Source organism: Ovis aries, chromosome 14 (assembly GCF_016772045.2).
Source record: "Ovis aries strain OAR_USU_Benz2616 breed Rambouillet chromosome 14, ARS-UI_Ramb_v3.0, whole genome shotgun sequence".
Classification (NCBI taxonomy): Eukaryota; Metazoa; Chordata; class Mammalia; order Artiodactyla; family Bovidae; genus Ovis; species Ovis aries.
This window is the reverse complement of record NC_056067.1, coordinates 10,508,742-10,533,140: the sequence shown is the minus strand read 5'-3', so window position 1 is coordinate 10,533,140 and position 24,399 is coordinate 10,508,742. Positions and strand designations below refer to the sequence as shown.

Here is a 24,399-nt window from a genome sequence, read left to right as displayed (position 1 = left end):
ACCCTGATGGGTTCTAAGTCTGGGCCAAGGAGAACATGGAAGATTCAAGCAGAACTGTAGCAGTAACAGGCCTGGTGTCCCACAACTTTATTCCAGACCACAGCACAGGGCTGGCACACAGAGGGAAACACAGAATCATGGACAGAGCTATGCCTTCTGCAAATTCCGTCACCGGAGTCCCAACCTCAGCTCCTCAGACCATGGCTGGATTTGGATACAGGGCCTTAGAAGAGGTGGTTAAGTTAAAATGAGACCATATGAGTGGGCCCTGCTCCAGTATGGCTGGTGTCCTTGTGAGAAGGATGGATTGGACACAGACACACACAGAGGGATGAGCATGTGAGATACAGGGAGGGGACCGCTGTTGACACGCTGAAGAGCAATGCCTACAAGAAACCAGCCCTGCCGGCACCTTGATCTTGGACTTCCGGCCTCCATGAGGGTGAAAGAATGAATTTCTGTTGTTTGAACTGCTTGGTCTGGGGTGCTTGGTCCTGGCAGCCCTAGCAGACTAGTATTAATACAAGCATCAGATAATAAATGAGAATTAGGTTCTAAACATCCCGCTGGTGGCTGTATGGAAGGGGGTGACGGGGCAACAGAGAGGCAAATCGGGCGGCCGAGACTGAGATCGCGGCTGGAACCTGGGTGGAGGCGATTGGTGCTGTGTCTCAGCACAAGGCCATCGGCCGAGGCGACTTCACCAGGCCCTGCCAGCCCCCTGGTCTGCGCAGACTATTCAACTTCTGCTGCCCAAACAGCTCGATCAGAACTTAGGAACAAAGCACTTCAGCCCCTTCCATCTGTAATTTAAAAGAAACTGCCTCACAGACAGAGAGCAGACTTGTGGTTGCTGAGGGGGATCGGTGTGGGGGAGGGACAGAGCAGGAGGCTGGGGTTAGCAGAAACAAGCTACTATCCACGGGATGGATAAACTACCAGGTCCTACTGCAGAGCACAGGGAAATATACTCAACATCCTGTGACAAACCAGAATGGAAAAGCATATGAAAAAGAATATATATAATGGCAGCCCACTCCAGTACTCTTGCCTGGAGAATCCCAGGGACGGCGGGGCCTGGCGGGCTGCCGTCCGTGGGGTCGCAGAGTCGGACACGACTGAAGCGGCGCGGCAGCAGCAGATGCGTAACTGCCTCACTTTGCTGTACAACAGAAATAAACACAACACTGTAAGCCAACTATACTTCAATAAAATACTTTTTTTTTTTAAGTTTTCCAGCGGAGACCCACACACTGCCACCTGGGGCTTTCCAATGACAAGTACAGGCTCCTACCAGGGAGGCCGGTGGGGGCTTACCTGGAGGGAGGCCCAATTCGTGTCCATGGCTGCATTCCTCACTCCACCCTCCTGATGAGCCAGGGGTTTGGGTTCTACTGCTCCCATCTGACAGATGAGGAGACTAAGGCCCCTGCGGTCTTTGGGAACACACCCAAGGTCACACAACTGCAAGCAGAAAACCTGGGGCTGGAACGCAGCTCCGTCTGGCCTCTGAGCCCTCTCCTCAATGCCACCACGCCTTCCCCGGGGTGAGCTTCCTTGGGGATTTCCCATCACCACCCACACAGGGCAGGACCCCCGCAAACAACCCAGTTCACACTCTGACCCTCCCCGCCCTTCTCTGCTTCCTGGGCAGATGGCTGGGCTCAGTGGAGACAGGCCCCACCCCAACTCCAGGTCAGCCAGTGACTCTGTCGAGAAGAAGGTACCCATGTGTCATCCCCAGGGGAGTGAAACGTTTACGTCACGGTGACATTGCACCATGACATGCCCCGTCACCGAGCCTAGCACCCACCCAGCCTCCATCTACCTCTGACTCAAATATGACGCCCACTCTGACTCTCTCTGCACTCCTCCAACCCTCCTGACATCCCCGAGGGACTCACACTTAAGGCAAGCGGGGTATCCGAGCTCCCTTTGGGGCCTGGAGATGGAGGCCAACACTCATTGGCTCTTTTGCCCCCCCGCTTCTCCCAGGGTGGCCAAATGCAGGCTTCGTTTCCAGGGAAGCCCTCCCCACTCTCTGTCCCTGGCCTGTTACCAACAGCATCAAACACCCGAGTGAATGCCGCAGCTGACAGAAATGCAGTCTAGGAGAGGTCTCCTTGACGGCAGTTGAAACTCCCAGCCTGAGAGACCACAAACAAGGGCACCAGGGGTGCGGCGCGGGGGCGGGGAGACACTGACAAAGCTTTCAAACCCCTCGGTCTACAGCCACTCAATCTGGGGTCGGATTCCTGCAGCATCGCCCCAACTTGTGGGATACATTTGGGCTCTGGCTGTTTTCCACTCCGTTTTCTGGAAAACAAAACTGAGCCTGGTGATCTTCCATGGTATTAGTGAGGTCTGGGGCTGGATTGGGGTGGAACCAAGACTTGAGATCCCACTTTCTGGAATCGTGGAGGGCTTTGTACACTTGGCTGCTGCTACAAAGCTCTGCCATCACCCTCTGCCCCGCCTAAGAGTCTGTGGACATCAAGGGCACCCACAGCCCCAAGTGCCCCCAATCCACCTCGGGGTCTCCTGACACTCAACTCAACTCTCAGGAGCAAAATGAAGAAAGAGAATGTGGATGAACCTGGAGGCGTCACTCCGCCCAGGCTGCCTTTGCCTGTGTTTAGGAAAGTCTGCCAGAAAGATGAATCTTCGTGGGACCCGCCAGCCGGCAGCCCTGAGGCTGTGCCAAGCTCTCTGCTCCTGCACACGCTGTTCCCGCGGCTCAGCCTGTGACCCCGACCTGCCACGCCCCCACCAGGGCCCGGCAGATGAATTCCTGCCCGTGGGTTAGGACTCAACTTTGGGGTCCCAGCTTAATCATGGCCCCAGACCTGTCCACCTTGTTCACCGCTGAATCGCCACAGTCTGACCTCGTCGGAACGAGGAGATCTGTACATTCACTTCGTAAATATTTATAGAACATCGTTGGCATCTTCGTCAGTGAACAAGATCGACAGGTCTGCAGGCGTGATTCAGCTCCCGGAGGTTTCCGGGAAGTGGTGACCCTTTGACTCCTCCACTGAGTCTTCCTGTGGAGCAGAGACTGATCTGTCTGTGAGGGGAGGAGGCAGGCTGGGATCAAGGGATGAAGACAAAGAACTACAGGGTCACAACATTACAGGGTTCATTGCATGGTTAATGGCTAATCGTATTGGCTATGGCAATAATAATGATGCTAAATGCTCCACAGACCCATTGTTTGGAGAGATTTGAGGAAGACTGGGATTAATAAAGGTGAATGAAGTGAAAAAGGCTATTCTCTCTTATTTCAAAGCCTCTGCTTTGAGACAAACCTAATTTTTAAAACTCCTATAAGATGTCTAATGCTGGTGGGGATGATAAAAAAAAAAAAAAAAAACAGGCCTCCCTTAAATCTGAAATATGCTTCAGTTCCCTACATGCCTGGGGCCTTAGCCACTTCTCTCAGCTTCCTGGGGAAGTGATGACTCGAGATGTCACAGACTGGATCTGCAGCACGAACATGATCAGCTGGCCAGAAACCGGATTCACAGCGACAGTTACCCGGCTCAGTGGCCGTTGCTGCCCTGAGGCTGGGTCTCCTTCCAGGGCTCAGCTGAGCCCTGGGTGTCAAGGAGCCAGCAACCTGCCTCAAGTCTGCTCACACTGGTTGCCTTGCCAGCTAGACTTGGCACTTCTCAAGGGGCTGGAACCAGTGCTAGACTGGCAAATGTTTAATAACGGACATTTGGAAAACCTTGAAATACTCACCCTAATCTGTAGTGTCTACCCATTCCCTTGGTGTAAATATCCCCACCATGGCAATTTCAAGCCATTGATGTAGGGTCACTGAGTATGGAGTTTCTGGAAAGAGTCCCACGATAACACACTGTGATGCAACTTTTCCACCATACACATGGAGCAGACAGCAACCACCCCAAGAACAGAGAGAACAGTGAGGCAGGGTAAAAGATTAGGATGCAATAAGTTTTGACTAGCTACTATTTTTATTTTAAATAAGATTTATTTCATTGTAAGTTTATATAACATGTAATGGTGGTTGTGTGTACAGGGAACTATACCCAGTATTTTGTAGTAAACTATAAGAGCAAAAACCTGAAAATATGTGTATGTAGGGCTTCCTAGGTGGCACAGTGGTAAAGAATCCACCTGCCAGTGCCACAGACCCAGGAGACAGATCCCTGGGTGGGGCAGAACTCCTGGAGGAGGGCATGGCAACCCACTCCAGTATTCTTGCCTGGAGAATGCCATGGACAGAGGAGCGGGACTGTAAAGAGTAGGACATGACTGAGTAATTGGGCGCACACACGCACACACACACACGTATAACTGAATCACTGTACTGTACACCCGAGACATACACAACACTGGACATCAACTATACTTCAATTAAAAAAAAAAATGATGGTGGGATTGAACTGGCCCACAGCTCTTCCGGAAACTTAACCATCGGCTCCCACAAGCCAGTATGAGCCAGCTCCAGCACAGCACTGGCCGACTGGGTCTTACTCAACCCGAAACTTCGGGGCATATTAACTGCTCAACAAACATTTCTCACCAATCACCCAGCCAACACATGATGAATGAGGACAAAGTGGCTGACCTTGTTCTGGGTCCTCTGCTCCCAGAATCTTGTCTTTTACCCTCTCTGCAGACTGTTGGGGTCACTATGACTATGATCCCTATTTTACAGTTGAGGAAACTAAGGCTCAACGCAGACGAGCAACTTGCTCACAGTCGCGCAGAATGCCTGCGGATAACGGCAAGGAGCCTGCCATGCTCTGACTCCCTGCCTGCCTTGCCCTCCAAAATATCAGGGCAGCTCTGACTTGCGCCCCCATGTCAGCAGGAGCCCCCACAGCTAGCCCCAAAGGCAGGGGCATCAGGGCTCCAAGCTCCCTCAGGAGCACAAAGGAGAACTCAGAATGTGAGTGAGGCTGAAGGCAGAGCAGAGTCAGACCCACAAACCACCCAGAAATTCCAGGAATGAAGTGGCGGCTGGGAGGAGGGGGGCGGGACACCCCAGCCTGTCTCGGGCAAATCCCAGGGCTGGAAGAGCGGCTGGGTAAGTACCAGACACGCCGAGGGCAGGGATCTCCCTCCTCCATGGGAGCCAGTTTTCCGTAAACCCTTCTAGACAGAATTAGGGAGACCACGGAGGACTGTTGCTTCCTTTGTCAACTGCTCTGCCCCCAACCCCACAAAGACGGACATTAGGCTTAACAAAAAAGGCCACCCCACGGGCACCTTCTTTTCTCCTGTCCCCTCAGCAAAAGATATGTCCTTATGGGAGACACAGGGCAACAACTCAGTATGTTTATTTTTTTATTTTTCAACTCAGTATGTTTAACTGAATATAATATATAAAACCCATTCAGTTTTTTAAATACTATGCAGAGAACATACACAATTCTGAACAAAAAGAGCACACTTACTCAACAAACATTCGCTTAATCTACTCTGTGCAGAAAAAAAAAAAAAGAAAAAACAGGTTTGTTCAATGCAAGCCAAGATAATATATGAGAAGCCACTTTAAAGTGACTGGATAATAAATTAATATACTCTTCAAATACCCAGTACATGATGCCTGGGGCCCTTTTCTCCCTTCTCGTAGACATGTGGATGTTTCCTTGGAAACAGTGCTCTCAGAAATCTTTAGATAAATGGCAGGAAACCTCCAGCTCCCAAAAACAAGAAATTGAGAACTCTCAGGAGACAGCGAAGAAAAGTGTGGACAGTGGGCCAAACCCGGTTTGAATCCTGACTCTATGACGTAGACCTGGGGGCCGCCCAGAAGGTCCTTCCATCCCTCGGAGTATCCAGTTCCTCCCAGGCAAAACAAAGTACTGAGTTTCTCCCAGGGCTGGGGGAGAATTTGCAGATTGTGGAAATAGTGGTTCTAAGGAGCCCAGCAGCAGAGTCCCGAGACTCACTGGTGCTCAATTAGTGTTTCTTTCCCGCTCCTTGAGGGTGAAACTAGCCATCCCAGACACCTCTGCTCCAGGCTACGGCGCTGGCAGCACCGGGACTATCCTCCCACCTGAAATGCATGACTCACTGGTGTCAGGTGGTACCTGCAAGGGTGAGTCACAGCCTTGAACCGAAGTCAAGCGTTCTATATAGCACCAGACTATGGACTCTGCACGCGGCCTCTCGGGGGAAATCCCCAGGGCAAGCCCTCAGGTGGCTAGGGAGTCCCTGGGGTATGCAGTGAGCAAGGCTCTGTCCCCAGGAGTGGGGTGCAGTGGGGGGTGGGCATCACAGCAAGCAGAGGAGACCATACCGAGGCTGGAGGAAGACAGCCTGGGACACCGGACTGTGAGGGTGGACAGAGGTCGGGGCAGTGACCACTCTGGCTGGGGTGAACCCCAGGCAGCGGGAACTGCAAGGACGAAGGCTCTGAGATGGTCACTGTCTTGGCCTGGACAAGAAGGGTCAGAGCAGTGTGACCAGGGAGAAATGGGGTCACAGAGGCAAACAGGGCCAGGCAGCCTGGGGCCTCGAGGGCCTTAACCAAAGAGTGTTGATTTTACTCTAAATGCAAAGTGGAATGGGGGGTGGGGTTGTGTCTGTGTGAGTGTGTGTGTGTGTGTGTGTGTGTGTGTCTGTGTGCACAGGCGCACACTTCAGGTGCAGAGCAGATGAAGCCGACGGTGACAGGGTCTGATTTACGCTCTGAGAACCCGGCAGATGCAGCTCCGCAGATGGACCTCACAGACCTAACGCTGAACTGAAGAGGCCAGACTCCAGTGATGAAACATCCATGCTGCCCTTGATGTAAAGTTCAAAACCAGGCAAAACCAACAGAAGCGTAGAAATGGTTCCCCTCGGGGGTGGGGCTGTGGGAGGGGCCTGGGGGGGAGTCAGGCTCTGTCACCTTGGGGCCCGAGCCTGCACATGCGCACTTGGAGAAAACGCCATCCCCCTGTGCAGGAATGCATGCGCTTTCTTCTCCAGCATGTTGAACTTTAATAAAAAATTTCAGTGAAGAGTTAAAGAGGCTCTGGCTTCTGTTGGAAGAATGCCTCCACAGAAGCAAGAGAAGAGCACTGTGCAAGATAAAACCCTCCGGGCTCTCCCCTGAATATCAGCACTGAGACAAGTCTGGGGCCTGGACTCCGACAGCCCTTCGAAGTGAACCTGAAGGTGCTGGAGCCCAGAGAAAGCCCTGTGCGGCTGGGGCCTCCCACCTGGGCCAGACAGCGACTCTGCCAGACAGGGCCCGGTTCATCCTGGTCTGAGAGGGCACTTTGTCCAGCGATGCCAAAGCTGAAAATATCTCAGTCCCCGGGAAGCCTGGCCTTGACGGTTCCCGGGAATAAACAGTGTTTTTAAAGCAGCCAGTGCTTCCCCCCATGAGAACAGACTGGCTGTGTTGGGAGCCGGCTGGGGGCAGGATGGAGAGACGCAGCGGACATGTACAGACACACAGATGTATTTTGAATGCTGGAGAGGAAACAGCCCATTCTTTCAGAGGGGCCGCTTAGGGGTCACCAACAGACGGACTTCACAAGCTCCAGGGCACATGGGCTCTAAACACTGCTGAAGGAAAAGGCTGGAACCCTCAGGACACTTGCTCAAGCCCTAGAGCAATGGGTGCCAGCAAACCCAGCGTCATTCCTGAAGAAAGGCCTAGGAACACGCCAGCAACTTGCTCTCAGGGGCCTCGACGCTGGACAGAAGAGGTCACTCTTGCTCCCAAGCCACTGGCTCTATCCCTGCCACATGACTTCTCTGTGCTGACATCAGGTCCTGTAAACAGAACCGTCCGCCCCAATCAGCCGCCCCGCCCACCCCATTCTGGGCCCCTGCCCAGGGAAAGTCTTCCAGGCTTTCCCGGGCAGTGGGTCCCACCCTGGAGCCTGCACCAGAAAGTGCTGGAAGTCAAGCTAAAGCACAGATTGCTGGCCCCACCTCCATAGCTTCTGGAGGTCTGCAGTGCAGCTGAGAATCAGCATTCTGACAGCTCCCCTGGGTGCTGCTGCTGGCCCTGGGACTTCACTTTGAGAACCGCTACTCTTGGTGGCACCAGCCTCTCCAGTCTCCCCATGCTGCACCTTAGTCCGGTGTTTCCCAAACTCCAGCCCTTGGCACACCTGCTACCCCAAGCTTTGCCCACCTTCCTACCATCTCCTTGTTCTAGTTCATATTTTCTTATTTTTATCTGTTGGTTCGCTTTGGGAGTTCAAAGAAATTTATGTTAAAAAGGGAACCTTCAGAACTTCCTGGTGGTCCAATGGTTGAGACTCTGCACTTCCAATGCAGGGGACACAGATTGATCCCTGGTTGAGAACTGAGCCCACATGCTGTGCAGGGCAGCCAAAAATTTAAAAAAAAAGTGGGGAGGAGGGGCCTTCTATGGTCAGCATGTGCAGAAAACCTGATCCCTCCTGCTGTGACCAGAAGGCAGAAGTGAGATGAGCCTCGGTGAACATGGAGCAGAGCTAGGACCAGAGGCCTCATTGTAGAGGGTGCCCTGTCTTTGTTGTAAAGGGAGGTCAGTTTTGTAAAGGGTGGGTTGCTGCTGGGTCAGTACACAGGCTCAGTCACCGTGGGGCTGGAATGGGCTTCACACACTGCAGGGGACACCGATCATCCCATCGTGACCTGCTCTCAGGTACGAAGGCCACACCATGACTCCCCTGTGCCCCGCAGCTCAGAGCAGGAGATGCAAACTCAGCACAGGGCAGGCTCCTCCACCCTGAGCCTGACCCCCGGACCCCTGAGCTTCCTGTCAGTCTCAGGGTGCCAGGGGAGCCCTCCTTCAGGCCTCTGCACTAACATGGCCCCCTCCCAGCGCACCCCTCAACGCCCCACCCATCCACTGTCACCTTCCCTGCCAGGCATACCGCCTCTTTGCTCTAAAATGACTTCTGTGTGTGCATGCTAAGTCACTTTAATCGTGTCTGACTCCTTGTGGCCCCATGGACTATAGCCCACCAGGCTCCTCTGCCCATGGGATTCTCCAGGCAAGAACACTGGAGTGGGTTGCCATGCTCTCTTCCAGGAGATCTTTTCAACACAGGGATCAAACCCAAGTCTCCTGCATCTCCTTTTACCACTGAGCCACCAGTAAAAGAACTTCTAGGGTCTTATCAAATCAGCCGCAGCTGTGGTCAGCTGGATGCCCGTCCCTAGTTCTAGACAGATCCAGAAGTTTTCAGTCCAAAAGAACGTCAGGGAAGGGTCCATTCTCGGACCACTTGACTACAAACAAAATGGAAGCTGGATTCTTTTCCTTCCAGGATTTTACCATTCTGCACTCACAGTGGGAAATGATCCAGAAACTTGGACTGAAAATGTGGGATTTCATAATTTATAATATTTTTTTAAAATGATGGTCCAAAAGTTGCATAATCCTCATTAGGACTTTTCCTTTTTCCCCTGAATCTGTGGTTTTTTTTCTAAGCTGACGCAGCACTTGGGGCAATCAGAGAAGATAAATTTCCCCGGGGCTGGACCACAAGAAACTGTCTGTCCCCACAATCTTGGGTTGGGGGGTTGTCTATCACCAAGTACTCATAAATGTACAGCCTGGGATACAAGATGTTCCCCAGGACAACATCTCTGACAGGAATCTCTGCCAGTTGCTCTCCGGGGTGAGGGGTGGGGAGATACTGTGAACACTTCCCCCCAAACATCCAGACGCCCCATTCTCTACGCTCATGGCAGAGGGCCTTGATTCCTTCTGGAAGAAGATGATCTCAGTTGATGCCTCTTCAAGACGAAAGTCAAGAAAAAGGGACAAATGATCCTTAATAAGGTAAAAATAAGGTTACCATGGGACCCACCTATTCTACTCCTGGGGGAAGAACCAAAACAACTGAAAACGGGTGTCCAAAAAAAAAAGTGTACACAGATGTCAACAGCAGCATTATGTGCAACAGCCGAAAGGGGGAAATGGCCCAAACTGCCAGCAGTGGGTGAGAGGATCAACTAAGGACGGTCTGTCCTGCCCACACCACGGAAGAGTGTTCAACCACAAAAAAGGGCCCAGCATGGACACAGGCTCCAACACGCATGAACCCTGACCATGTCAGGCTCAGTGAGAGACGCCAGACACAGAAAGTCACATACCGGGTGGTTTCTTTTACACAAAACGTCCAGAATTAAGCAAATCCAGAGAGACAGAAAGCAGATGAGCAGTTGCCAGGGGCTGAGGAGGATAGAATGGGGAGTGACTGTTAATACTGATTGTAAGGTTTCCTTTTGGAGTGATGAAAATGTCCTGGAATTAGACAGTGTTGATAGTTTCACAACACAGCTAATGTACTAGATGCCACCAAACCGTGTACTTTAAAATGATAAATCTCATGTTATTAGTATTTTACAATACTAGAATCATCTTTTCCAAGGGAAAAAAATAAAATAGAAGAGCGGCCTGTCCCTCCCTGTTCCAGAACGGAGTGTGCTTCCCGTAGGACCTGATGAGGGGCTCCAGATCCCTATCGTAGTCAGCTCAGTGAACTGAAGATGAAATGAAATGATGCCTGTGTTCTATTTTCCTTTCTTGACAAGCCATCAGCTCCTTTGAGTGATGCTGGGTTTGCACATCTGGGACTGATCAAAAACCAGTGAGTCTGCAAAAAAGTGGGGGGGAGTCTTCCTAGGTTGGGAGTAAGCAGACACAGAGGCACCTCCCATACATAGTAAATTACTCTGGTGACAGAGAAAAGAAATGTTCCAGCTCCCATGAGGCCAAAGAGGTCACATTTAGAGGTCCTGCCTTTAAAAGCTGGTTTTCAAATGCAACCTACAGAAAAACCCAGGTATCTGATGTAGGGTCGGTGAGGGAGGGATGAAGTGTGGGGGTCTTCAGAGGCCCATGCTCCGTTCCTGAGGCTCCAGCCCCTCCCCGTCCAGCCAGCTCTCCTTGGCAGTCCAGAGGCAGGGCTGTTGGAGCAGCTGGCATTGCTCTGGGTTCCCCAGCAGGGCCCTGCACACTGATGCAGGTACCTGTCGGCAGAGTTGATCCCAAGCCCCCATGTCAGTGTTTCCTCTCCAGCCCCACCCCTAACCAGGGCCGGGGAATTCAGAACCCACACGGCAGAAGCCTTGCCCAGAAGCAAGCTCTGAGCTGACGGTCATGTGGCCAGTCATTGGACCAGCATCTTTTTCCAGGATCTGAGGGAGGACCCAGCTAGGATGGCAGCTCTCCCCGACCCTGCCCATGTCATGTTGGGTACATGCCTTCATCACTCGGAGCCTCACTTTCCTCCTTGTAAAAAGGAGGACAGTCCAGCTCACAGATAAGCCAGCGGTCATCCATGTAAAACCCCAGGCATGACTGGCCCACAGTAAGTGCCAGATGAATGTCAGCTGCTGATAGGATTACGAACGCGATCAGGACTATTCCTACTCCTATTTTTAAGAGACTGTAAAAATCAAGATCCCTCTCTTCATTCTCTTCCCTGACTGCATCGTCAGGGATGGGCTGGCCCCAACTCTGCTAACTGTGTTTTACCTGGAGCCCCTCTCAAACAAAACAATCCCTCAGGTTTGAAGGTCGGGTTCAGAGGTGGAGTTAGCAGGTGGACAGAGAAGTGCCTTAAAGGAGGCAGGACTCAGCCCTTAAGTATGAAGGCTAAGTGCAGACAGATAGACCTGAGGTGACAGCATCACACACAGCCATCAAGTGCACAAAACAGGCCCAAGAGTTCCCCCTCTGGATCTGTTTGGAGAAGGGGGCATGCCTTTCATCCTGTCCTTCACATCCTGGCCTCTCATCTGTCAGGTTCTAGACCCTAGATGCCGTGACCCTCTGGGGAAGGCAGGCTCACCCTAATCTGCCAGGGCAAGGAGCCCAAAGGCTCAACGTGGAAACTCACAAGCCCACTCTTGGTTGGAAGGTGAGCTGAGCATCCGTCAACTCCCAGCTGCTTCCCTTGACCAGAGCAGTAACTCACCTTCCAGCTAACGGACACCCAATTCAAACTGGACTTCGATGAGCTGGCATTAGCCAGCTGGCTTGTCCACCAGCCCAACCCTTTCAAGGGAGGCTCCAGGTCTCCAATGCCCACGGGGCTGGCCCTGGCTCTTCCACTGGGGGTCGCAGATCTCCCAGACCCCAGAGCTGAGCCCTCAGCTGCCAGCGGTTCCCCCTACCAGAAGTTTATACAGATACCTACTCTAGCTGAAGAAGCCCGGGAACTCTTCCCAAACCTGTAGGAACTGGACATGTGCCACGCCCGGACACATCCACAGCTTTATGGGGCTTTGGAGGCAGACGGAACTGGGTCCCAGCCTCCGCTCTGCCCGGACACTTCACCTCCCTGACCCTCTCAGTGCCCTCCTCTGAAATAGGGGAAGAGGAAGACTACCTGGAAGGTCTACAAACACTATCGTAAAGGGGCGTGGCTCTATAAACTGCCCAGCAGAATACACACGGCGCCAGGATCACCTCAGCCTCCACACGTGGGCAGAACACATTCAAACTCCTGCCACATGCTCTCCACTTATTGACGCCCACGGTGTACACAGGGATGCAATAGATGCTGGCGAATTGCACAGGGAAGGCAAGAATACACACAGCCTCAGGGAGCACGATTCTGCGTCAGACCTGCTTTGAGTCCCAGGCTCCCTAGCTTCTAGTATGTGAGGTCTCAGACAACTTGCCCTCGCTGAGACTCAGTTTCTCCATCTGCGGAAGGGCATGCCGCCGAGCACGGTTCTGAAATGCAGGAGGTGTGCACAGCTAACTTGCCTGCGCACAGTAAACCCTAAGAGATGACATCTGCTCTGGTTATTCCAGCTCCTAGGAGATTGAGGGGGTGGAGAGCACGGTGCAGAGAGAGGAATCTAAGGCACACTCACCTCCCTCCGCAGGGCTCAACCACCTCCTCGCCGGCGTCTCCTGCGCGGAGTGGCGGCGACAGCAGCACAAGCACAGCGGACACAGCAGGCAGGTCGCAGGATGAGGGACTCTCGGGCCGCCGAAAGATGCAGTGGGTCAGAGGACCGTACGCGCCGCCTCTTGTAGGCTGCCCGGACCCAGGAGCCACGCCCCCGGCGGCCCTAATAGGGTCGTGCCGTCGTGGCCCCGCCCTCCCACCCACCGGCCCGGCCCCGCCCCTCCCGGCTTCGCCCCACTTAAGAGCTTGGCGGCCTCCGGGAGGCGCTGGCGCCTCGAGTCGGGGGCCTCGGAGGGAGGGCGGGACCACCCGCGTCCTAAAAACTCGGCTTGAGAAAAGGAGGAAGCGCTCAGTTTCCTCATCATGACCATAAAAATAGCGTTTCCATTGAGAAATTAACGATGCATCCAGCGCGGTGCCAAGCACTTTCCACTAGGGGTTTGCAAATTTACCAAATTCCACTTCTGTGCGCCTCAACTGGAATATGGGAAAAGAGAAGCTACCTCCTCGGGACTGGTGTGGGCCCCATCAACTAGGGTGTAGAATACACTTGCTAAATTTATCCCCATCCTCTACACCTGGATAGAAAACTTCACTCTTGCCATCCGGACACACATATACACATAGACACACACCTTCCCAACGTGCAAATGAAGACAAGAAGATGTTACTGGATGAACGCGGTAAAGCTGAGGCCCAAGCTAATCCTTAATCGTCATTATTTCAGTATAGGTTCACAGGAATCCATTGAGATGGAAATGATCCCATTTCACAGATCAGGCAACTGAGGCTTGGAGAAGAGACTGTCCCAAGTCCCTAGCTGGCAGTGCAGGTAAACGCTTCAGTGAATTTAGAACCAGAAGAAATCACCTTTGAGAGATGTAGCCAAGGCCCTGGTCAGCAGAGGAAGAAAGCAAGGCCACAGGAGCTAAAGGACTCCCCAGTGCCCCCCACTTTTAATGTGGACTTACTATATGCAGGCTGGAAGAAGCACAAGCTGGAATCAAGATTGCCGGGAGAAATATCAATAACCTCAGATATGCAGATGACACCACCCTTATGGTAGAAAGTGAAGAGAAACTAAAAAGCCTCTTGATGAAAGAGGAGAGTGAAAAAATTGGCTTAAAGCTCAACATTCAGAAAACGAAGATCATGGCCTCTGGCCCCATCACTTCATGGGAAATAGATGGGGAAACAGTGGAAACAGTGTCAGACTTTATTTTGGGGGGCTCCAAAATCACTGCAGATGGTGATTGCAGCCATGAAATTAAAAGACGCTTACTCCTTGGAAGGAAAGTTATGACCAACCTAGACAGCATATTGAAAAGCAGAGACATTACTTTGCCAACAAAGGTCCATCTAGTCAAGGCTATGGTTTTTCCAGTGGTCATGTATGGATGTGAGAGTTGGACTATGAAGAAAGCTGAGTGCTGAAGAACTGATGCTTTTGAACTGTGGTGTTGGAGAAGACTCTTGAGAGTCCCTTGGACTGCAAGGAGATCCAACCAGTCCATTCTAAAGGAGATCAGCGCTGGGTGTTCATTGGAAGGAATGATGCTGAAGCTGCAACTCTAATACTTTGGTTACCTCATGCGAAGAGTTGACTCATTGAAAAAGACCCTGATGCTGGGAGGGATTGGGGGCAGGAGAAGGGGATGACAGAGGATGAGATGGCTGGATGGCATCACTGACTCTATGGACATGAGTTTGGGTGAACTCCAGGAGTTGGTGATTGACAGGGAGGCCTGGTGTGCTGCAATTCATGGGGTCGCAAAGAGTCGGACACAACTGAGCGACTGAACTGACTGAACTGAACTGTATGCGGGCAGTGCCGGTGCCCGAGGGAGCCTGTCCTCACCACGCTGCTTATTCCTGAGTGAAGACACCGTATCACTCAGTATCAGCTTTTCCCCAACAGCCCCATCCAGTCCCTCTGCACTGGCCCCTGCACTGTACAGCAGTGAGCAGGCACAGACATGCCCCTCTGGGACTGGGATCTGAGTCTGGAGTGTCAATGGTTCAGAGCACTTGGCTGGTGCGGAGAGGGGGGTGGGCAGGGAGGATGAGTTAAATAAAAGGGAAGAACCTCAGTGATTGGCCAGGCATGTGTGACTAGGATTCAGAAAGCTGGAAACTCTTGAAGATTTAGGTGCAGCTCAAACGCAATTTTTTTAAAAAGTTACCTTTTTAACTCATTTTATTTTCATCTTTTACTTTTCTTCCTTTTCTCAGTTTTTGAAGCATCGTTCTCAGCTCAACACTTATTCATTCAATACTTATTAAGTTCCTACTATGTGTCAAGCTCTGTCCCAAGCACTGGGCATTTAGTGGTAAGTAAAACAGACTGCTTCATTACCAGCATCCTCGATGTGACAAAGGGCAGATCCAAGGGGAGGAGAGAGCTGTATTCCTGGCAGATGCCTCTCAGGTACCCAGCCTCATACCCATCATCCTGGCAAACCCCCCTGCTCCCAACAGCCCTCCGAAGCTGGTGCTACCACCCAGAAACTGAGTACAGAAAGTACCGGGACCTGTTCGTTTGTTTTTTTCACTAGAGGAGAAATTTTATTTTACATTTACAATTTCAATTAAACTTTGGTTGAACAGCGACACTGCACCTAAGCCTTGGGACACAGGGCAGCTTTGTAAAGGCCTCGCTTCGCCCCTTCCCTCGCTGGTTCCCTGCGCGCAGGCGCACTCCCACCTGCCACAAGGAACTGGGATTTCAACTCAGGCTCGCACCACGCACCTGCTGCCGCCTTGAGCACCATTAATGCTGGGGCTCTGGGAAGAGTGGGCAAAGCGGCTCCTGCCCTAGCAGAGGGGAAGAGAAGCTACTCAGACTGATTTCTCACGGGCCCAGCATGCAGGTGGGGGTGCGGATGGGGGTGGTCAACAACAAAACATCTCCAGTTTGGCTGACTCGGGCCTCTGCCTCCTTTGGGAGCTGCTCTGTGGGCTCCTCGGTAGTTCTGGATGGCTCTGGGGACACCATCCCCAGCTCAGGTGTTCCAGGGGCGCCGTTGGCAGAGTTGCAACCTGAGGGCACCTTTCTATAATGTCACCCCCAAGCCGAGGTGCCTGTCCAGACTGGCTGCCACTGCCCCGCCCTCTGCACCAAGGAACTGCCAACACCCCACCTCCTCCACTCACTGCTTCTTTCCTCTCCCTCTGTGGGCTCCTCTGCATTTGTGCACCTGCTCCTTGTCTGCCCAGAGCTGCCTGCTGCCTTCTGGCAAGCACTCGTGTCAGAGACCTTAGCCCCTGAACCAAGTGGCCTGAGGGGAACAGGGAGCTGGATGTGCCACAGTGTGAACCCACTAGACATTTCTCAGCAACTTCATTTCTCTCTAACATCTCAGTGGGATTAATATTTCTCAAACAGCATGTTAGGGTCACTGCTGCTCTGCAGCAAACCATCCCAAAGGGTAGTGGCTTAAAACAACCATTTTCCTTGATACAAATGAACTTACTTACAAAACAAAAACAGACTCACAGATTTAAGAGAACAAGCTTATGATTGCCAGCGGAAGGATGGCGAGAAGGGTACTTCGGGAGTTTGTGGCTGACATGTACACACTGCTATATTTAAAATGGATAACCAACGGGGACCTACTGTCCAGCACATGGAACTCTGCTTAATGTTATGCGGCAGTCTGAATGGGAGGGGAGCTTGGGGGAGAATGGATACTTGTATATGTATGCCTGAGTCCCTTCACTATTCTCCTGAAACTATCAAAGCATTGTTAATCAGCTATGCTCCAATACAGAATTAAAAGTTTAAAAAAGCCAGTTAAACCTAAAGGAAAAAGAAAGAAACATCACTGTGTTCATGGTTTTACAGGTCAGGAATGTGGGATGGGCTCTGCTGAATGGTTCTTCCTTGCCTCACTGAGTGCCTGCAGTGAGATGCTGGCTGGGCTGCAGACATTGGAAGGTCCCACCTGGCCAGATACCCAAGCTGTCATTCTCGTGATAGGAGCTCCATGCAGCCTTTCCAGGCAGTCAGACTTTTTACTTCCCCCAGAGCAAGCCTCCCAAGAGAACCAGGCAAAAGATGCAGGACCTTTGATGGCCTGGCGGTGGAAGAACGTCACTGCTCCCACACCCTTGGCCAAAGCACAGAAGAGAGGGCACAGACCTAACTTTTCAACAGGTACAGATCAGAGAATCTGCAGGCTGGTTTTAAATCCTCCCCAAGTTTTAAAACAGATACAACAGGGAATTCCCTGGTGGTCCAGGGATTGAGACTCTGCGCTCTCACTACATTAGGCCCTGGTTTGATCCCTGGTTGGGGGACCAAGATCCCAAAAGCCATGTGGTGTGGCCAAATCAATTAATCAAAAAAACAGACGCAATATGTGAAAACAAACAAACAGTGCCTGGCACCGAGCAGACATTCCGTGAGAGATAGCCAGTCCTTCTTAGGGGAAGGAGGGGCTAGGCGGACGAGTTTGAATCCTGGTTCCACCAGCTCTGTGTCTTTGTTCAAGTCACCTGACCTCTCTGAGCTGCAATCGCCTCCCAGGCTGGCTCACCCAAGGGGCAGTGTGAGCCCAGGTCTGCAGCTTTCTGGAACCAGCAGGGCTGAGTTCAAATCCTGGCTCCTCCACCTCCAGGGCTGGCCTTTGTTCAGCTTCCCGTGTGTAAAATGGGGTGATCATAACAGCATCTTTCTCTCCCATGGCTGCCATGAGCATTAAATGGTTAATATAAGGAAACTAGCCAGACAGGGTCTGGCGCTTAGCAAGTGTTAGTTAATATTACTGTTATTAGGGCCAACACAGTACAAAGGCAGAGGTTTGATTTCCATCAACTTTTCCATCATTGTGCAATCTTAGACTTTGATTTCCAAAAAACTGCATTTCAATTCAAATAAAACGGTGTGTCATGGGCAACGTGGACTCCTGGGAAGTCCTGGACGGAAAAGAAGTGAGAGGCACCCAAGGGTCCTCTTGGGAAGGGACTGGCTACATACATCCGTGGGAATCCCAGCAAAGGAGCCAATGTGCCACCCAGGCAGCAGTTCAGTCACGGAGACTTTGAGACCAAGGAAAAGGCCGTCTGGTCATAATGAAGCCCAGGTTGGAAAGAGGAACGCTTGGGCCTGGAGAGGTTCCATCCTCTTGTCCGCCTGGTCTCTCAGAACCAAGGTGGGCTGATGCGAGGACCACACACGTCTGCAGAATAGAGGGGTTTGCAGATGGCCACGAGTTTAATCATCCACAGCAAAGATCAGAGTCTCTCTTTCCTGTCTCTCGAGGTGGCTGCCATAGAACTGATGGGTCTTGAACTCTTCTTACCAGTTGTCTGCATTGGAGTCTCCTTGAGCTGGACACCAAGCGCCAGGGCTGGGGAGTTCCAGCTTCTTGTTTGTTCCTGCCACACCCATTTAGCAGCTGCACAAAGCCACTGAGCCTCAATTCAGCATCAAAGACCTCTAACAACGTGAGTCAAGGAGACATGGGGGTACCATTTTGTGATGGGTATTAGCTTAAAAAGAAGAACCAAAAAAGTAGGAAAGGTGGTAACCCCTCTGTGTTGACACGTGCCAGTTCTGTGGCCCTCTGGGATCTTGGTGGGATGGGTTTGCTTGACTTGTTGGAGAGGAAGGGCCCAAGGGTGATTTCCACATCTTATATTGGCAGGTGACTCTTGGTGGGGGATGTAAATCTAGGGGAAGATCTTGATCAGTTGAAGCGGCATGTAACAGAAACCCACTTGAGGTAGCTTAATCACAGAGGGGGTTTCTTGGTAGGATACTGGGTTACTATAGCATTCAAGGACAGCCAAGACCCTCAGAGAACGAGAGTTAGTCCCGGAAGCGTGCTGTCAGAACTTTCTGCGCAGCTCTCACCTCTCGCAGCAGGGGTCCCCTCCCTCTCCCTCTGCAGCCTGGCCTTGCTCATCGCCTGTGGTCTCACGGCCAGCCCACCAGCATGGGAGCTCACATCTCCCTTGTTCCAGGGACCAGCGCAGGGTGTACCCAGCTGTCTCCCAGTTCCAGCCTCCTAGAGAGAGAATCTGACTGGCCCTTTTGGGAGGAGATGTCACTCCACAGTCAAGGCCCCAAAGTGCCTGGGATTTAATGCCCCTGAGACATTGGCCAACCATGGCTAACAGGGCTGGGGGTGTAAATACCCCAGACCCTGCGCTCTCAGCTGGGAGGACTCCGAGGTGGATGTTTCCCAGAAGATTCTCTAGCTGGTCACACAGCAGTCATCAGCTTAATGCTATATACATTATATTCCTGCCCTTCCTGCATCACTAGACTTATCTCCTTCTTGTATTCCTTGTGAGTGCGCACACTCAGTCATGTCTGACTCCTTGACATCCCATGGACTGCAGGACTCCAGGCTCCTCTGTCCATGGGATTTTCAGGCAAGAATAATGGAGTTCGTTAGCCATTTGCTCCTCCAGGGGATCTTCCTGACTCAGGGATCGAACCCAAGTTTTCCTGCACTGGCAGGCAGATCCTTTACCAAGTGCACCACCTGGGAAGCTCCTGTATTCCTTCCACATCTCAAATAAGCTGCCTGCCCTCAAATCTGCAGCTCAGCATCTGCTTCTGGGAACCCTAACTATGACAAGGACCTGAAGGTTGGGAAGGCGAGCCCAGGAATCTCTGTTCGCTGAGGATATCTGTGCATTCTTTCTTCTAGCCACTGAGTATCAGCTGAGCACCTACTGCGTGCCGACATGCGGGCCAGTATAGGAGAAGACGAGGAAAGAGCCGAGAAAGTCTAGCCACGTAAAGAGGAGGGCTTTTTACAAGAAGAAATTGGGAAGCCAAAGGCTGAGCTGTGGTATTATTTAACTATATAAAAACGATGACTCACGTAGGAAAAGTGAACACCAAGTCCCAGAATACGATGGGCACCCCCTTAAAGTTCGAGAGAGGTAGTTTTGAGCAAATGAAAGGAATTCTTCAGCCAACAGTGAAGAGCAAATTTATCCACCTTGAGTTACCCCACAAGAAGTAATACAAGCAGAAAATGTAAATAGATTTTTAAAAATAAATGAATGCTGGAGTTCATTTTTCATTCTATTTGATGACATTTACTGAGGACTTTCTTTGGACCAGGCATTCTGGAAAAAAAAAAAAAGAGAGAGAGAGATGAATAAAGCAGACATGAGACAAGCCGTTTGACGGAGGGACCCCGGGTGGATGGTCAATGCGTCCTCTGTGCTAAGGGCAGCAACAGGGATCTAGAGGCTTCCAAGGAGCCCAGAGGGGGCGGGTGTCTGGACCAAGGAGTGAACGGAGGCTTCACAAACAGACGTGATGCAGGGCCAGCTGCAGGTTATGGAAAGGTAATTAGGACAGACTGAGGAAGAAAAAGAGGTGGTGTGTCGGCTCCTATGAGTGGGAGGCCCGGGAAGAGACAGGTTCAGATATGCCCGGGACCAGGACCTCAGAGAAGATGGTCACCACCCCTCCCCTCCCCTCCCCTGACCTCCCCCTCCTCTCTGGGCTCTGCCTGGCACCTCTGGTCAGTCCATGAAGCAGAGTAGGTGGCCACTGGTAGCTATGATTCAACAGGTCACACCTCCCGCCTGGCTTCAAATTGAGAAGCAAAATCCCAGGGAAAGACATGATTAGCTGGGCTCAGGCCACACGTCCACCTTGGCAGATGCTGCCATGCCCTGTCCTGTCAGCTGCCGGCACAGACACTCCTTTGCCCTGGGCATGGCACAGTATCAGCATGGAATCATACCAATAACTTAATAAGAACTGGAGTGTAAATGCCCCAGCTCCTGCACCCCTCAGGGTGATGACACTGGCTCCCAGAGACCCCCAGGGCTACACTCCAGGTGCTGAGGTGGCAGCTGGTGTGATGCCCACCCTCTGTTGGCCCTTTCCCTCCTCCTGGCATTTCCTGGGATCATCTCCTCAATAAACTACTTGCACTCACATCCTGTTTTGGAGTCTGTTTAGGGGGAATGCAAACCAGGACACCCACTGCAACCCTGTGACCGAGGGATAGGACCTGGTTAGTGGTGTTCACCCAGAGGCCAGGGCAGCCAGAGTCAGTGACCCAAGCAGGGGAGGAACAGCTGCCCCAAGGAAGCAGACAGATGGGCAAGAGAGATAGGCAGAGAGATGGCCAAGACAGACAGGTCTGGAAGGATGAACAGGAGACACAGGGACCGCGGTGGAGAGGTGAGGCTGGGGGGGTGGGGATCTGAGTGAGCCTTCTGATCAGTGTGGACTTGAATCTAGGGGGAGAGAATGAGGAGCCCCAAAAGGCAAGACTTGCATCTGGGGCAGATCCTGGGGCATCCTTGGGGAGACAGCCTGGGGCCAGGGGAGCTGGGATGGAGGTTTTGGGGGAACTCCTCGCACCAAAGAGGATGGTGGGCCACAGCCCCCCACAGCTCTCTTCCATTCTGGGTGCCTGGGTGCTGGGTGAGCCCTGAGCTCACAGTAGAGAACTAGGTACCCAAGCTTGTCGTCTATTGAGTGCTCTCCATGAGTCCCATCTCCCATCCCTCATGCCAGTGCTCTGAGGTGGGACCTGGGGCATCTTCGTCAAATGAGAGGAAAACTGAGAGTCACACACATAAATAAGTGGCCCAGGATAACACAGTAAGCGATACAGAGGCTGGGAGCCAGTGGATTCCAAAACCTGACCTTTTAACAAATCAGTGATGTGGTAATTTATCATCAAGAGGTCCAATGCAGCATCTCTCTCTCCCACTCCCTTCCTCCCTTTCTGTCTCTTCCTGAATCTATTCAGGCCCTGAGTCCCAACTGTGAGCTTCCTGCTAGCAAGGGATACCTCCTGAAGCAAGTAGGTAGTCAGACAAGAGTCAGGTTAGTCAGTTCGGTCGCTCAGTCATGTCTGACTCTTTGCAACCCCGTGGACTGCAGCATGCCAGGCCTCCCTGTCCATCACCCACTCCCGGAGTGTACTCAGACTCAAGTCCATTGAGTTGGTGATGTCATCTAACCCTCTCATCCTCTGTAGTCCCCTTCTCCTCCCACCTTCAATCTTTCCCCACATCAGGGTCTTTTCCAATGAGTCTGTTCTTTGCGTCAGGTGGCCAAAGTATTGGAGTTTCAGCTTCAGCATCAGTCTTTCCAATGAATATTCAGGACTGATTTCTTCTAGGATGGACAAGAGTAGCCCATGAAATTCTTTGGTTAGAAAGTGCTGGACCCTTCAGGGAGCTTTTTGTTACAGGATTTGGGATGGAAATGCTTTCTTGGTCTTGAAGTATAAACAACTACCCTGGAACGCTCATGAACCCTTCCTCCTCAGCCAAGGAAAAGTTTATAAGAAGTGATAAGGTTGCCAAACCATCACCGCCCAGACGACACAGTGTGTGGCTATCCTGGGGCCATAATGCCAGCTTCCCAAGGCTCAGTCTCAATGCTAGATCCCTTGAACCACAAAATTCCCTAGTAGTGACAGAATGCTCAAGTTGCCTCCAGATAGCTCATCTCTCTTCTTCCTTAAAAATAGGAAGATTTTTTATTGTCACTTAGCTAAAGGATACTTCCCAGCCAGCCTCACACCTTCTCTTGTCTGTAGAACTACATCTAAGTGTGGCTTCAAGGAAGTCTCCCTCAAGGGAGACTTCAGAGTTCTCCTCGTCCTTCCTGCCTGGAATATGCATATGATGGCTGGAGTGCAGCAGCCACTTTAGACCACGAGGTATGGTGGGAACAGAAGCCTTAAGTAGTGGCACCTGGCCATCTATAACTAACATAGGTTTCTATATCAGTCCCACTACTTACCTCAGATTTCTATTACATAAAAAGATAAATTTTTATCCTGATTTAGGTGAGGAGGGGTAGGATTTTTATTCCTCCCCAATACTTACATTGGATAACATCTTTAGTTTAAACCTGATAACAGATCTAATGTTAGAACAGGGGAGTTTATTTTTTGTTATTCTTTCTTTGTTATTGTTCTTTGGGATTATCCATCTGGAACCTCTTCATTCTTGGAGGCAAACAACAAAATGGAAGTATGATAATATCTTTACAAAAAGGGGGAGACTATGTTTCACAATTTTGCGAGACTCGTTGCTCATGCTGGTTTTGAAATCATTAACCTGGAACAGGGCAAACCCATATCCGAAATACGCCTGGGCTGCCACCGTCGCCAGGGTTCCTGCCTGCTTCTCTCCTCCCTGAGATTCCAGGCGCAGAGCCGGGGCCCTGATGGCCGTGGCTGAGAACGCCTCGGAAGCTCAGCTCTTCTGGAGGCTGCTGCATTGGTGACTGCTTTCTCTCCGGTGACGATCAGGCTTTTCCAGAGCAGGCTGGGCCCTGGGCATCAGACCCAGGGTGTGGCGTTTCCAGAAGATTCTAAACCTTCCTGTCAGCCTGCAGATGGAGCCAAGCATCCCAATGCTGCCTATTCGCTCATGAACAGCATCCCCTAGTGTGTTTGCTATACGCTCCATGCCAGCCCGGGGGGACTGAGAGATGAAAAGAATGGAAACCTGTCTCCCCTCCAGACCCCAGCATGGGAACCCCTCCTGCTGGGGAGGACCAAAACCTCCAGATCTCCTACTGGACACTGAAGCCAAGCTCTGTCCTTCTTGTCCTGAGACCCTGGGCAAATGCCTTGATTTTCCCATCCCTCGTTTCTCCATCTGTGAGATGAAAATAGTAATAGACCCTCTTGACAAAGCCTTTGTAGTGTTGTTTTTTTTTTTTTCTTTTTTTGGCTGCACAGCTCAGGATGCAGGATCATAGTTTCCCGATCAGGGACTGAACCAACATCCCCTGCAGTGAAAGCTTGGAGCCTTAACCACTGGACCGCCAGGGAATTCCCCAGAGCCGCTGCAGTAAACGAGTTAATTGTTGGCATCATCCCTTTCCTCCATGTCCTCTGAGTTGTCAACACTACTATTTTTATAAATATCGTCCAAGTTGAGCACTACCGCCTATGGGACACCTCCCTTAATCTCCCCCGCCCTAGGAAACAGTCAAATAAGTAGAGTTTCTGGTCAAAGTTGGAAAAGCAGGGTAAATCAGTGTATCCGCATCCTGGGGTGTGCCAGACAAATGACCACAAACTGGGTGCCTCAAAATAACAGAAATGTGTTCTCTCACAGTATCTGAGGCCAGAGTCTGAAATCGAGGGGTCGGCAGGGCCAGACTCCCTCTGAGCCCCGAGAGGAGGATCCTCGCTCTTCCCCTCCAGCTTCTCACCTGCCCACTGTGTCCCCTGCTCTCTGTACACAGACACCAAGTCACAGTGCGTTAGGGCCACACTGATCCAGTAAGAACTTCACCTTATTATATCTACAAATCCCTTTTTCCCATGAGTCTTGGAAGGATGCTGTTCCCTTGACTCTAAACTGTGAGACCAAGAATATGGCAGAAGGATGCTGGGCCAGGCCTTAAGGATCTGGCAGCTTCCACTTCTTCCTTGTGGGACACATGTTCTTGGGAGCCCACCACCATGCCAGGAGGAAGCCCAAGCTGCCCCCAGGGAGGGGAGCTGGCAGGCAGCACCAACGTGCAGTCATGAATGCGGGTCCTTCAGACCCAGCAAAACGATTGACTGGTGATGCTCTGAGTCATTAAGTT

At 51.7% G+C, this 24,399-nt stretch overlaps 1 protein-coding gene across 2 annotated transcripts in view; it reads right to left on the bottom strand.

The window, feature by feature from the left end:
* Nucleotides 1–24,399, bottom strand: part of CRISPLD2 (cysteine rich secretory protein LCCL domain containing 2) — a 107,516-nt gene that overhangs the window by 57,112 nt on the left and 26,005 nt on the right. Inside the window, exon 1 of one of the 2 annotated variants that reach the window (XM_004015503.4) lies at nt 12,808–12,940. The exons of the other annotated variant lie outside the window; for it this stretch is intronic. The gene's annotated coding sequence lies outside the window, so the exon portion shown is untranslated. Of the gene's footprint in view, nt 1–12,807; nt 12,941–24,399 lie in introns of those variants that run through there. 2 annotated transcript variants of the gene reach the window in all.